The 14,321-nt window shown below is 49.4% G+C and overlaps 1 protein-coding gene across 4 annotated transcripts in view; it reads right to left on the bottom strand.

Moving 5' to 3' along the window:
- Positions 1-14,321, bottom strand: part of LOC146868589 (uncharacterized) — a 1,503,661-nt gene that overhangs the window by 645,061 nt on the left and 844,279 nt on the right. The gene's annotated exons all lie outside the window — the stretch shown is intronic.

Genomic DNA, 14,321 nt, shown 5'->3' with positions numbered 1-14,321 from the left:
CACTGACCACTGGTGCACAAAACTAGGGCCCTAAAAGGAAATCCTTAACCCTAGAAGTCAGTTTGCAGAACGGGGAGGATGGGTAAGACCGCAAGGAATCTATAACTAACCTATGTTTCTTACAGATACATCTTGGCTGTCCAGGCAGTAGTGTCTTGTGAATGTGTGCAGCGATGCCCACGTAGCTGCCTGACAGATGTCATTAAGGGGAACTCCACGTCCCAAAGCAGTGGTAGCTGCCGTAGCCCTGGTAGAATGGGCGCGCAACCCCACTGGCGGCTCCTTCTTTGCCAAGGATTAACAAGCTTTGATGCACAAAACAACCCATCTAAAAATGGTCCGTTTGTGCACAGCCCAACCTTTTTTGGCGCCCACGTAACCAACAAAGATCTGGTCATCTACCCGGAATTGTTTTGTGTGATCCAAGTAAAAGGAAAGCGCACGCTTTGGATCCAGACGGTGGAGCCTCTCCTTCTTTGGAAGGATGCAGAGGCGGAAAGAAGGTGGGCAAAGTGATGGTCTGTCCAATATGGAAAGACGTAACCACTTTGGGAAGGAAGGAAGGACGAGTTCGAAGGACAACCTTGTCTGGATGAGCAGTCAGAAAAGGAGGTTTAGAAGAAAGAGCTTGGCGCTCACTCACCCTGCACGCAGAGGTGATGGCCACCAGAAAGGCAGTTTTCAAAGTCAGAAGCCTGAGAGGACAGTTATGTAGTGGCTCAAAGGGAGCGAACATAAGATATGTAAGAACCAAATTCATTTAACAGACCATACCACTATCTGCACCTACGGAAATCGCTCAGAGCGTGCTGCGATAATTACTGCCATTTGAACGTCGCTTTCACGCGCAATTCGCGCTTTTAAAACAACCTGTTTAGCTATTTTATTTAATTTTAGTTGTTTACCCTTGTTTTTAATTGACGCCCCTCACCTGCACAATAATTGTACAAGCACCGCATTTGGCGGGCCCTTGTCCTGGTAGTCAAAACTCGGCGGCCATCTTGGGTGAGTAGGACGCCTGACGGCGCCAGTTTGCTTGACGGTCTAGACGTCACAAGGACGCTAGACCTCTACTTAAGGGGGATAAACTAGGCGCTCGCCCATTTAACAGACCATACCACTATCTGCACCTACGGAGATCGCTCAGAGCGTGCTGCGATTATTACTGCCATTTGAACGCCGCTTTCACGCGCAATTCGCGCTTTTAAAACAACCTGTTTAGCTATTTTATTTAATTTGAGTTGTTTACCCTTGTTTTTAATTGACGCCCCTCACCTGCACAATAATTGTACAAGCACCGCATTTGGCGGGCCCTTGTCCTGGTAGTCAAAACTCGGCAGCCATCTTGGGTGAGTAGGACGCCTGACGGCGCCACTTTGCTTGACGGTCTAGACGTCACAAGGACGCTAGACCTCTACTTAAGGGGGATAAACTAGGCGCTCGGCCATTTAACAAACCATACCACTATCTGCACCTACGGAGATCGCTCAGAGCGTGCTGCGATTATTACTGCCATTTGAACGCCGCTTTCACGCGCAATTCACGCTTTTAAAACAACCTGTTTAGCTATTTTATTTAATTTGAGTTGTTTATCCTTGTTTTTAATTGACGCCCCTCACCTGCACAATAATTGTACAAGCACCGCATTTGGCGGGCCCTTGTCCTGGTAGTCAAAACTCGGCGGCCATCTTGGGTGAGTAGGACGCCTGACGGCGCCACTTTGCTTGACGGTCTAGACGTCACAAGGACGCTAGACCTCTACTTAAGGGGGATAAACTAGGCGCTCTGCCATTTAACAGACCATACCACTATCTGCACCTACGGAGATCGCTCAGAGCGTGCTGCGATTATTACTGCCATTTGAACGCCGCTTTCACGCGCAATTCGCGCTTTTAAAACAACCTGTTTAGCTATTTTATTTAATTTGAGTTGTTTACCCTTGTTTTTAATTGACGCCCCTCACCTACACAATAATTGTACAAGCACCGCATTTGGCGGGCCCTTGTCCTGGTAGTCAAAACTCGGCGGCCATCTTGGGTGAGTAGGATGCCTGACGGCGCCACTTTGCTTGACGGTCTAGACGTCACAAGGACGCTAGACCTCTACTTAAGGGGGATAAACTAGGCGCTCGGCCATTTAACAGACCATACCACTATCTGCACCTACGGAGATCGCTCAGAGCGTGCTGCGATTATTACTGCCATTTGAACGCCGCTTTCACGCGCAATTCGCGCTTTTAAAACAACCTGTTTAGCTATTTTATTTAATTTGAGTTGTTTACCCTTGTTTTTAATTGACGCCCCTCACCTGCACAATAATTGTACAAGCACCGCATTTGGCGGGCCCTTGTCCTGGTAGTCAAAACTCGGTGGCCATCTTGGGTGAGTAGGACGCCTGACGGCGCCACTTTGCTTGACGGTCTAGACGTCACAAGGACGCTAGACCTCTACTTAAAGGGGTCACGCTAACGCACAGCGGATACGCGCAGTGGATCGCCGAACTTCCGCCGGAGTTACGCCAGAGTTCAGCCCGTCTGTGCCCGTCCGTGCCAGACTGGGCCCAGGGGCCATGACTCTTACTACTAGCTCCTGTGGTAGTGTCTTCTATTCAGGTGAAGTTTTAGAATCCCTACGTCCCACTCCTCATACAAACTGTACTGTCTGCTCTCTCACGACTCATAATTTTGAATGTGCTGGCTGTAGCTTTCTTACTGGCAGAATGTCCAATTGTAAAGCAATACGTCGTTCTCACACTCGTGGTAGACGGAGGAGATTGCATACACATCTTAACAGCTTTACACTCCAATTTTGGAATATTAATTGCCGATCCCTCCCGAAACACAAACATCACATCTACGACTTCATTGTCGAAGAGCAGCCCGACGCGTTGTTTCTTACTGAAACTTGGATTCAGGATTGCTCCGGTCCTGACACCGCCGTTGCTGTCCCTAACAACTATGTAATGGTGAGACTGGACAGACACTCCGGAAAAGGGGGGGGGATTGCCATAATTTTTAAGTCTACCTACACATGTAAGCTTGAAGCCCTTCCCATGTCTGGAAGTGAGACCGCACTTTTTAAATTAGTCATCAATCCCCAATTCACTTTATCGGGCCTCCTGATCTACCGCCCTCCTGGCAATGCTCTTCCTTGGGTATCTTCACTAGCTGATACTATAGCTCCCCTACTCTTCAGGGCAGCCAATTTTACCATTCTTGGCGATCTCAACTTGCATCTTGAAGACCCACAGTGTACCACCAGCAAACGCTTTTTATCTGATCTGGAGGCTCTCAACCTTTCCCTGCTCAATGTTGGCCCCACTCACTCTGCTGGACACCAATTGGACCCCATTCTCTCTAATCTCTCTTTTGATGGCTCTCAGAGTGCTCGCCCTTTGGAGTGGTCCGATCATTTCGCAGTCCACTTCTCCTTACTCTATACCAAGAACCAGGAAAATAGTGGCCTCGACAAGGGTGCACCAACTCACTGTTGCGGTAAACTTGATATTAATAAGTTAACCAGCACCTCTTGAATACCCGTCCTGAGGAATGCGAGGCTTCAGTCGCGGAGTTGAACACCGCTATTTCCCACTGGCTTACTAACGCTGTAACTACCCTTCTCCCGCTCTCTTCGAAACATTCCAGGTCACACCGCCTTCCGGCACCATGGTTTTCCACCGACCTGAAGGCCTTGCGTACCAAATGCAAGGCCCTAGAACGGAAATGGAGGCACTCTCACTCAGTCTCACGGAAGACTGTTTATAAAGAGGCTCTAAAGGAATACCACTCAAAATGTAAAATCGCGAGAGCTGCCCATACTGTGGTTACAGTAACACAAGCTCAGAACTGTCCTCGCACTCTTTTCTCTGTCGTCAAAAAATTGACAGGAGAGGACACTATCCCGACACCTCCAGTTTTAGAGGAGGCCCAGTGTAACTCTATTGCAAAAATTTTCATTTCCAAGGTTGAGCGCATATACGACTTTATGAGCACTCCCTTGAACGCAAAGGAACTTCATTCGGGACAGGTCGCAGGGACCGAACAGCCTCCTCCTACGGTGAAGGTAACGCACTGGCAATTGTTTGATGACACCTCGTTCTTCACCTGCTTAAGCAGTATAAGATCTGGCTCACCTCGTGATCCTGTACCTGCCAAAATCCTTAAATTGCTGGATCTTGAACCTCGACGGGTTCTTATGAGACTCCTAAATGCCTCATTACTTGAGTCCCATGTGCTACAGGATTGGAAGCACGCAATGGTCGTTCCTCTCCTAAAAAAAGCTGGAGCCGATGTGTCCAATCTCGCCAATTTCAGACCGATATCCTTGCTGCCTGTATTTTCCAAAGTGCTGGAAAGGCACGTTAACACTCAACTATACCATCTAGTGGAATCTTCGAGATTTTTACACCCATCCCAGTCTGGCTTTCGTGCTCACTACTCCACAGAGACCGCCCTTCTCGGGGTGACGGAGAGTTTAACACACGGTATCGACTGCGGGGAAACATCTGCGCTCATCCTTTTGGATTTGAGCACGGCGTTCGATACAGTGTCCCATCCCATTCTTTTGAACTCTCTTCAATCCCTGGGAGTGGACGGTCCGGCTTTGGCCTGGATTGCCTCCTTTTTAAGTGAGCGCAGTTTCCAAGTCTTTTCCGCGAAAGCCACATCTTCCACTTGTCCATCGGCATATGGCGTTCCTCAGGGGTCCATACTCAGCCCTTTGTTGTTTAACATCTATGTGAGACCCCTGGCCTCCAATGCGGAGGACGCGGGGCTGACTATTTTTTCATACGCCGATGACACTCAAATTGTTTTCTCCCTTTCCAGCAGCGAGAGCAACGATATATCGGCTCTGAAAATTGGACTGTCACGTATAGCTGAGTGGATGCTAAGGCATCTCCTCAAATTAAACGGTGACAAAAACGAAATTCTTATCTTAGGGAAGCATAAAGATCTATGGGGCCCTCAACATTGGCCTAGTGAGATGGGACCCCTTCCTCAGCCATCTTCTGTGGTCCGCAACCTCGGTTTTCTTATAGACGACAAACTCTCCATGAGACAGCAGGCCACAAAGGCGGCCGCCATATGCTTTGCCATCCTGCGATGGCTCCAGAAAATTCTTTGGATGCTGCCTCTTGCCACCAGGAGAACCGTTGTCCAGGCGTTAGTAACATCTCGCCTGGACTACGGAAATGTCCTCTATCTCGGCGCCGATTTGGCCACCGTAAACAAACTCCAGGTTGTTCAGAACTCGGCAGCCCGACTTCTCTGCAATATCCCGAGGAGATCATCGGCCACACAGGCTCTGCGCGATCTACATTGGCTCAGGATCCCCAGCCGCATCATTTTCAAAGCCATATGCTATCTTTTTAAAATCAAGCAGGGCTCGGCCCCAAAATACTTGCAAAGTCTGGTCCAACCCTACAAGCCTAGTCGCACACTTAGATCCTCTGCTAATTGCGACTTTGTTGTCCCTCGATTCAAGCTTGTAAGGATGGGGGGACGGGCCTTTTCCCATCTAGGTCCTAAATATTAGAACGCGTTACCCACCACTCTGAAAACGGAAACTAATTTTCTAATTTTTAGAAAAAAACTGAAAACTTTACTTTTCCAATTATCTTCATGCCGCCTTAGTTGATTCACGGTGCTGTCTGAGAGGTTTGTTTTCTCCTTGAGTCTATCCCTTGCGCCGGTAAACCCACTGCGGGTAGCTGATGCGCGTTATAAGTTTAAATAATAATAATAATAATAAAGTCCCATTGGGGCATTACGAAGGGAACAGGAGGAAAACGATTAATAATGCCCTTAAGGAAGCAATTTACAATAGGGGACTTGAAAAGAAATGGATGATCAGGAAGCCGAAGAAAGGCTGAGATGGCCGAAAGATTGCTTTTCAAGGTGCCCAGAGCAGAGCCCTGCTGGGTCAAAGAAAGAAGGAAGAGGAGAACCTCTTAAAGGGGTGCAGAAAGGGGATCTACAGCCTTTGCTGCGTACCATGCCACAAATGTTTTCCATCTACAGGTGTATACTGTTTTGGTGGAGGACGCCTGGCTGCCAAGATAATGTTACAGACTTCGGGAGGATAGTAGAAAAATGTCAACTGTCGCTGCTCAATCTCCACGCGAGGAGGTGGAGGCTGGACAGGTTCGGGTGGAGGACCGTCCCCTGCTGCTGCGACAGAAGATCCTCCCAAAGGGGCAATCGGATCGGAGGATCGATGGCCATGTGCAGTAGCTTGGGATACCAGACTCTTCGTGCCCAATCGGAGCCACAAGAATTACTTGGGCCCGGTCGCGCTTGATCTTCTTCATCACTTTGGGCAGAAGTGGTATAGGCGGAAAGAAGTATAGAAGACTGCAACTCCACTTGCGATGAAAAGCGTTGCTGAGCGAGTGCCGCCTTGGAAATTCCAACGAACAGAAATGCTGACATTGCACGTTCTCTTCGGTAGCGAATAGATTTAACCAAGGCTCTCCCCACTGTTTAAAAATGAGACCATGCACCACCTCCGAGTGAAGACGCCATTTGTGATCCATCATGCACCTGCGACTGAGTTCGTCCGCCCTGGCGTTCAGCGAACCTGCCAGGTGTTGATCCACCAGGAATATGCCCTGATGTTCCAGCCATGTCCAGAGACAGAGAGCCTCCTGACATAGGGTCCACGACCCCACCCAGCCCTGTTTGTTGCAGGACCACATGGCGGTGGTGTTGTCCGTGAACACCTGAACTACTCTTCCCTGGACAGAGGGAAGGAATGCTTTGCGTGCAAGACAAATGGCCCGAAGCTCCAGAAGGTTGATGTGGGGCCCAGACTCCGCCGGAGACCTGAAGCCTCTGATCTCTGCCTCCCCCATGTGGCCGCCCCATCCCAGAAGTGATGAACTGGTCACCACTGTGAACTCTGGTTGAGGAAGGGAGAGGGATCTGCCGTCCACCCAATCCTGGTTCGTTAGCCACCACTGCAATTGGTATGCCGTGCCCTCTGAGATCTGGATGCAATCAGACAGGTTTCCCTGATGTTGTGCCCACTGGAACTTCAGGTCCCACTGCAGAACCTGCATACGGCATCTGGCATAGTCCACCAGCAGGATGCAGGAGGCCATCAGGCCCAATAGCCAGAGGGTCATCCTGACTGAAACCCGGGATAGAGGCTGAAAGATTGAAATCATAGCCCGAATATCCCAGACTCGCTGTTCGAGAGGATAGACCCGAAACTGCGTCGTGTCCAGAACTGCTCAGGTGAAGAGGAGCTTCTGAGAGGGAGTCAGGTGCGACTTCGGCACCTTGATGGAGAACCCCAGCAAACACAAGAGGTCTGCCATGGTCTGGAGGTGGGAGACGACAGCCTGGGGTGAGCCCACCTTCAACAGCCAGTCGTCGAGATAGGGGGAAGACTGGAACCCCTGATCTGAGCAGATGAGCTGCGACCACCGCAATCACTTTCCTGAACACCCGAGGGGCGCTGAAAATGCTTGTGGCCTACTGTGAACCGTAGGTAACGCCGGTGGGCAGGCAGGACGGGGATGTGCAAATAGTCGTCCTGCAAGTCCAATGCTACCATCCAGTCTCCAGGGTCGAGGGCAGAGAGGACCTGAGCTAGCGTCAACATATTGAACTTCTCCTTCCGGAGGAAGCGGTTGACGTTCCGGAGATCCAAGATAGGACGGAGGCCTTTGTCCTTCTTGGGCACCGGAAAGTAGTGGGAGTAGCAACCATGACCTACTTCTGGGGCAGGAACTCGCTCAATAGCTCCCTTGGCCAAGAGAGACATAACTTCCTGTTGGAGAAGGGCCAGATGATAGGCCTGGGCGTAGTTCGCAGAGTTTTACCATGCGGAACTCCGCAAAGTTACAAAAAAACTCTGCGCAGTTCCACCAGTGGTGGAGTGCAGTGCGAACTGCAGTTTGTGCTGATATTTCTGACGCTCAGCAGCTCGTGCTCGCGAACTTACCGTTCGCGATCTAAAACTTAACTCCGCTGCACATCGCGATGCAGAGTTTTCTTCACTCCACAAGCTCCGTGGAGTGTGGACTGCAGAAAACTCCGCAAACGGAGCGAAGTTCACCGCCCAGGCCTACAGATGATCCTCCGACATGCGATGGTACTGATGTGGCATCGCTGGGGGGTAATCTCGAAGGGGAGGGAGTAGCCCCTTCGGACTATTTGCAAAATCCACCTGTACGATGTGATGGTGCACCAGTGGGGGAGGTGATGGCGAATCCTACCGTCCACTTGCGATTGGTGGCCCTGGAAAGTCGGACTAGGAGGGTTTAGAGGCTGCTGCAGAGGGGACGGTGATGGACTGGCCCGCTCGCTGGCCCCCAGAACCATGACGGTGGTTCCCACGTCCCCGGCCGCGCAGGGGCTGAACAGCTTGCGCCGGCCTGTGGCCCTGGGTGCGACATGATGGGGCACCACTTCCGTACCCACGAAAGGGGCATAAAACAGACTGCGCAGGGTGAGTGGTGGAGAGGCCCAGGGACATGGCCGTAGCCTGTGACTCCTTGAAGCGCTCTAGTGCGCTGTCTGCCTTGTCGCCGAACAGGCGACGGCCATCAAAGAGCATGTCCATAAGGGTAGCTTGGACATCCCCAGAAAAGCCAGTCGATCTCAGCCAGGAGTAGCTTCGAAGGGCTATGGACATGGAAATTGTCCTGCCTAGCGAGTCGGTGGCATCCAGTCCACAGCGAATGGTAAACTTTGCTGCGTTTCTCCCCTCGGTAACTGCACAGGAGAGTATAACCCAAGCCTCCTCCAGCCAATGGGGCAGCACTTGCGCCACCGTATCCCACACGGAGTGGGTGTAACGGCCAAACAGACATGCAGTTTACCGACCGCAGTCCCAAGCTGGAGGAAGAAAACATCTTCTTCCCAAGATGGTCCAGCTTTTTGGATTCCCTATCAGGTGCTGTGTTAGGGAATGCACCTTTGGATGTGGAGGCTTGCACCACCAAGCTCTCAGGGGTGGGGTGTTGGGAGAGAAAAGTGGGGTCGCCCGAGCCAGGCTGTGGCGTCGGGCAATAATCCTATCCACAGGAGCCCCTGTGTTGGGCCTGGACAAGGTGCACAAAAGGATGTCAATGAGGGCTTTGTTAAATGGTAGCAGGGGCTCTGAGGAGCTCGCTGCGGTTGAAGCACAGGAGGTTAGTCCTGACTGCCACCGTAGGTAGCTTGAGGTTGATAGCCTCGGCTGCCCTATGCAACACCACGGCGTAAGACGCTCCCTCCTACGCAGCCACAGTAGGAGGAGACAACATGCCAAGGTCTGGTGAGGTATTCAGACCACTGGCTTCCCCCAGTTCCTCTCTCCAGTCCGGTTCGTAACCTAGCTGGTCAGTCAAAGGGTCTCCAGACCCCTACCAGTCCTCCTCACCCGGCTGCCAATCTAGAACAGGGGCACAAAAGTACCCATCAGCGGCAGATCCGGTGTCGGTCGATGCCAGTCTGGCTCCCTGTCTACATTGGAGTGGAAGCCAGGGTCGACGCCGGCTGGGGACACAACCGGCGTCTGCTGCGGACATGGGGCCGGTGGAATTGGCACCAGGGGAGGTGTAATCAGATTGAACGGCGCCGATCCGGAAACAGGGGGGCTCTGCAGTGCCGGGATGAAGCCCCAGGGCCCCCAGCCTAGTCTGCGGGGCCTGAAGGCACGCCGGCAGAGTTGGGCTACCCAAAGATGGCATGCATCGCTTCATAAAAGGTACGAAGCTGGGCAGGGGTCGCTCCGGGTCCCGGGAAGGGAGGGGCACCACTCGCATCCCTCGTCGTGTCAGCCGAACGACGGGGAGAAGTTGAAGAGCGACGGTGCTTCTTCGACTTCTTCTTGTGCATCGACTTACCTGAGGAGTGCGAAGACTTTGAAGAAGACTGGGGGCGGGTGGCTCCGCAACCGGTCCCGCGACCGCCCACGCGACTGGGACCTCGAAAGGCATGGAGTCGACTGCCGGGCCTCGAGAAGCTTTCGGGACCGCTCCCACAAAGACTTTGGATCTATGGTCCGGCAGTCGGAGCACGACTTGAGGTCGTGGTCGTGCGCCAGGCAAAACAGACACAAGCAGTGCGGATCAGTCACCGACATCAGCCAGCTGTAGGAGACGCAAGCCTTGAAACTGGGCTTCCCTGGCGTGCACCAGGAGTCAAAGACTCAAAATCGACGTTGACAAAGGTCGTCAAAAAGTCAGTAAAAAAGTGACTGGAGGTACCGCTCTCTCCGGATCTGTGCTGGCTGGTGCGGAAAAAGAAAGAACTGATGTCAGCGCGCTAGAGCGGCATCTAAGTAGCAACCGCAACATCATCACGGTAACCACGACACCAACACCAAACACTGAGCCGACCGACCGAAAAACTGTCCGGATCCAGTCTGACGCCTGGGGGTAATTCTAAGGTAAGGAATCTATAACTAACTGTTTCTTTCAGATATTGAAACGACTATTTGGGTTTTATACAATATATACATCCACATTATGACTATTTAAAAGCATACTGTCAATTACCCTAAAGCATTATCTGTGTGTATATATTTACATTCCTGAACCTCTTTCGACAGGAACTGCAAGTCCAGTATGCTGTAAGTATGGGCATGGCCCAGGGTCCTGCTCCCCTATAAACTGCCAGAGGAGCTCGAGTAACGGATAACTGTGCAGTCATATCTGGCAAGATGGGTTTCTTCTGCATTCTTCTTTCTTCTCCTGCTTCCAGCATTTCAACTCAACAGAAACATTAACACACAAATCAAACAGCAACCACCCTACCACTGTCACATTATCAAATGATCATTCAGCAATCACTACAGCTGCACCCCCATTTTAAATTACTGGTATTGACTTTAGGATACACAGATCAGATTACACTGCTCCTGAAACCACAATGGGTATACGTTTAACTCTATGCAGGGAGGTTAAGGGTTCTACTGCCATTCTGACCTCCAGAATCCATACACCTATAACATATGTGTAATAATATGTGCAACTTTGAATGTTTTATGTTTTTTATTTTTATTTTAGCTTTTATACTGTCTCATAGTGATGTTAAATAAATCTCAACACTGTAACTCAATACTTTTAAAGGTAGTTGAACAGAAACTGTGCATGTGATATATGTTGTACAGTGACTGGACATACATATGTGACAGTTAGGTACGGTGTATGTGAAAAGTGGTTGGAGAATGACTTGTTGACAAGTGGTTGATTAGTGAGATAAGGTGTTAGGCAGCTGGAGGAGTGGATGTGTGGTCAAGGTATGTAAGGATGTCCCTTTGGTTAGCAAGAGGAAATACATGAATGATCACCTGTTTTGAAAACAGTGAAAGTTCTCCAGACACCCATGAGAGAAATTATGAGCTATTACAAGCATGTTCATTGCTTTTTGCAGTTCACACATTCAAAATATTGCTGTTGTTACTATACTGAACAACAGTAATTTTATTAAGGGAACAAGGAAATATTGTGATGTGCTATGTTTGTTTCCTATGTTTTGACTGAGTGGAGTGTCCGATCAGACTTGTGATTTGGCTTTGCCCTAGGCTATACATTTTGTCTCCCTGGCTCAATACATTCCTGTAATAAAATTTGATTTTGTTATTTGAGTCTATAAACCCTACTCTTTGTGTGTTCAACAATATATGTCCTAGGAATGGTTATGCTGTAGCAAATGTACTATTTCATTCTGGGTGCGAAATTACAATCAATATGTTACTGCTTAAAGTCAACAGCAGGGTAATATGAACCGTACATACAAACATATTGCAGCTTTCATGGCAGAATTGATATAAACTAAACAAAAAAGAAATATGTAAAGCCAAATGCTCCTGGCCAGAATTTACATTACTATTATATCATGCATTAGTTAGATCAGACAAATAGCATATGGGCCTCTAACAGAAAGTGCTGTAATTTATATTATTCATCCATAGTGCTTGATAAATGTGTGAAAAGTAAGCAGTTTCAAAAGGTTTCTCTTGTATTCATGAGTGACGATCTATTTTTTATTCAATGATAAATGATACATCTGCGGTACTATACAGTAAGCAATGTCAAATGGTTTCTCCTTTATTCATGACCGTGGATCTATTCTAACTCAAATGGGTGCATGGTAAATAAAGGGGCACTTGTAAAATGTATTAAATATTTTCTAGAGCACCCTGAATATGGTCGCTTAAGGAACAGAACCCAGGGGGCATAAGTTTACCGTCGGATACATCAGGCCCATCATCAGCTGCAAACAACACAGACTCTATGAGGCTGGATTTTAGAGCTTGGCAGACAGGGTATTCTGTTGCAAATTCAAAGGAGTACCCTGTCCACCTTAACTCTCGGGCTATTCGCCTTATTTAGAACAGGCAGATTATAAGCTTTCCACTGACCGAGCCCTTGCTGCCTCCATTGATGGGAAACTTCCTCCAACATCCCGATGGAGTAGGAGCCATCAGAGAAAAGGCATAACACCACCCACCCTATTAAGGGTGGACAGTGTGATGTCCTTTTTTTTCTTAGGCTAACAATACGTACACAAAACAGTGATTGATGGAATAAGGGTGAACAGTGTGATGTCCTTTTTTTTCTTAGAGTGACAATACGTATACAAAACAGTGATGGATGGAATGTTTGAATTAATCTCAGTCACTGGTAATCACTTGGGCCGCATCCCAATCTATTGTTATTTTGCACACCATTCCAATCCAGCTATATGCAAACCAGTCTCGACCCTGCTCTAATAGTAACAGTCCAGCCCAAACTGCCAAGCTAGGTCTTCTCTGAACAGGAATGCAAGTAACCCAGGACCAGTTTCGCCCTCTGACCCTGAGCGATTGCGATTCCATCCATCACCTTGTTGGTTTTGCATTTGATGCCTGAAGTACTCCTGGTATGCCCAAACATGGGTCCGGGGCTCACTATGCCACTGGGACCAAGCTTTACTTGGCTGAGGAGCCCATAACAAGTGCAAAACTGGTCCGGGGTTGCTTGTGTTCTGGTTCAGGGAGGACCTGGCTTGGCAGTTCGGGCTGGACTGCTCCCATGAGGAACAGGGCAAGACTGATTTGCATATGGCTGGGTCCAGAATGAGGTGGCATGGTGGGCGAAAAATGATAGCTTGGAATGGGACCCTGAGCGAATGACAGTGGCTAAGACTAATTCAAGCATTCCATCAATCAACTTGTGGTTTTTGACCTTTTTTTCTGTCTGTCTCCATTAGGAATAACCTGGCAATGAGAGAAAAAAAAAAAAGTAATGAACCTCAGACTCTGAGAGAAAACGTCCATGGTATGGGTGACATTAAAGTGCTGAAAGTTGATAGGAGCCTAGCGCGGGACCAAGATGGCAGCGTGAGCACAGAGCTCCTGCGACCCTCTTTCCCTCTGGCAAATATCCTGAAAAAATCCTGTGTTAAATATCCAGAATATTGGAGATGAACCATTGCTGAGGCGAGCGTCGTTGTCCGGACTGAAATCGTACACCGGAGACCGAAGTTGTGACAAGTGGAAGTTCGTGGCCTATCCCCGGGAGGTGCCCGGGACTCACGTTGGCACGGGCCCGGACACTAATTGAACAACAATGGCCGTGTGTGGTGCAGACCATCGGATGGGGGCTGTTTTCACTTTCACTTTCGTTTTCTTCTACAACTGCGTGCCTCGGCCCGCGAGTGTCTTGGGCAACAGTCGCCTGTAGCTTGGCCTGCACACGCATGGGCTTGAATCGGGGTCCTGGATCCAGCGGACCTCGTGCTAATTGTGGAAATGTGGATTTTCCTGATCAGTTATGTCCCCTATCTTGGACCCCAACGGTTCTATATGCATGTTACAAGTACATGTATGTTCCCTCCAGTTCCAGTTTCTAAGACGCAAACATATGTGTGTCTACCGTCGACATGTTCTCTGTCAGATCCGCCATCGATGGGCTGGATATTCGATTCCTAAGTATGAAAGGCCACCGACTTTATATGGCTAAGTTACTACATTTTTACAGTTCAGGCAAGTAGGCCCGATTCTGTCCTCAAAGCCTTTCCCTGCTCTCTGTCTCTGACAGCTCCAGCTTGAGCTCGTATCTGTATCCATGAACTTTGTCCTACTCCCTGTGCAGCTAACGGTGCCTGCCTCGGCCAGTTTTCGCCTGCCTGCCAAGAAGCTGTATTTCACCTTCGAATTATCTATTTTGCTCTCTAGCCGATGCATTCCTGTCTAGTGATTTAGGTAAACATTTCCTTTAGCTCACAAGCAAAGGACTCAGCCTTTCCGTCCTCCTGCAAGTGATTCATAGCCCTGCTGCCATGGAAAGTTTTCTGCCTCTCGCATCTCATATAGACACTTAGGCGTTTGTGCACGCACACA

Source organism: Triturus cristatus, chromosome 1_2 (assembly GCF_964204655.1).
Source record: "Triturus cristatus chromosome 1_2, aTriCri1.1, whole genome shotgun sequence".
Lineage (NCBI taxonomy): Eukaryota > Metazoa > Chordata > Amphibia > Caudata > Salamandridae > Triturus > Triturus cristatus.
Note: the sequence above shows the minus strand (reverse complement) of the source record. Positions and strands in the feature narration are given on the sequence as shown.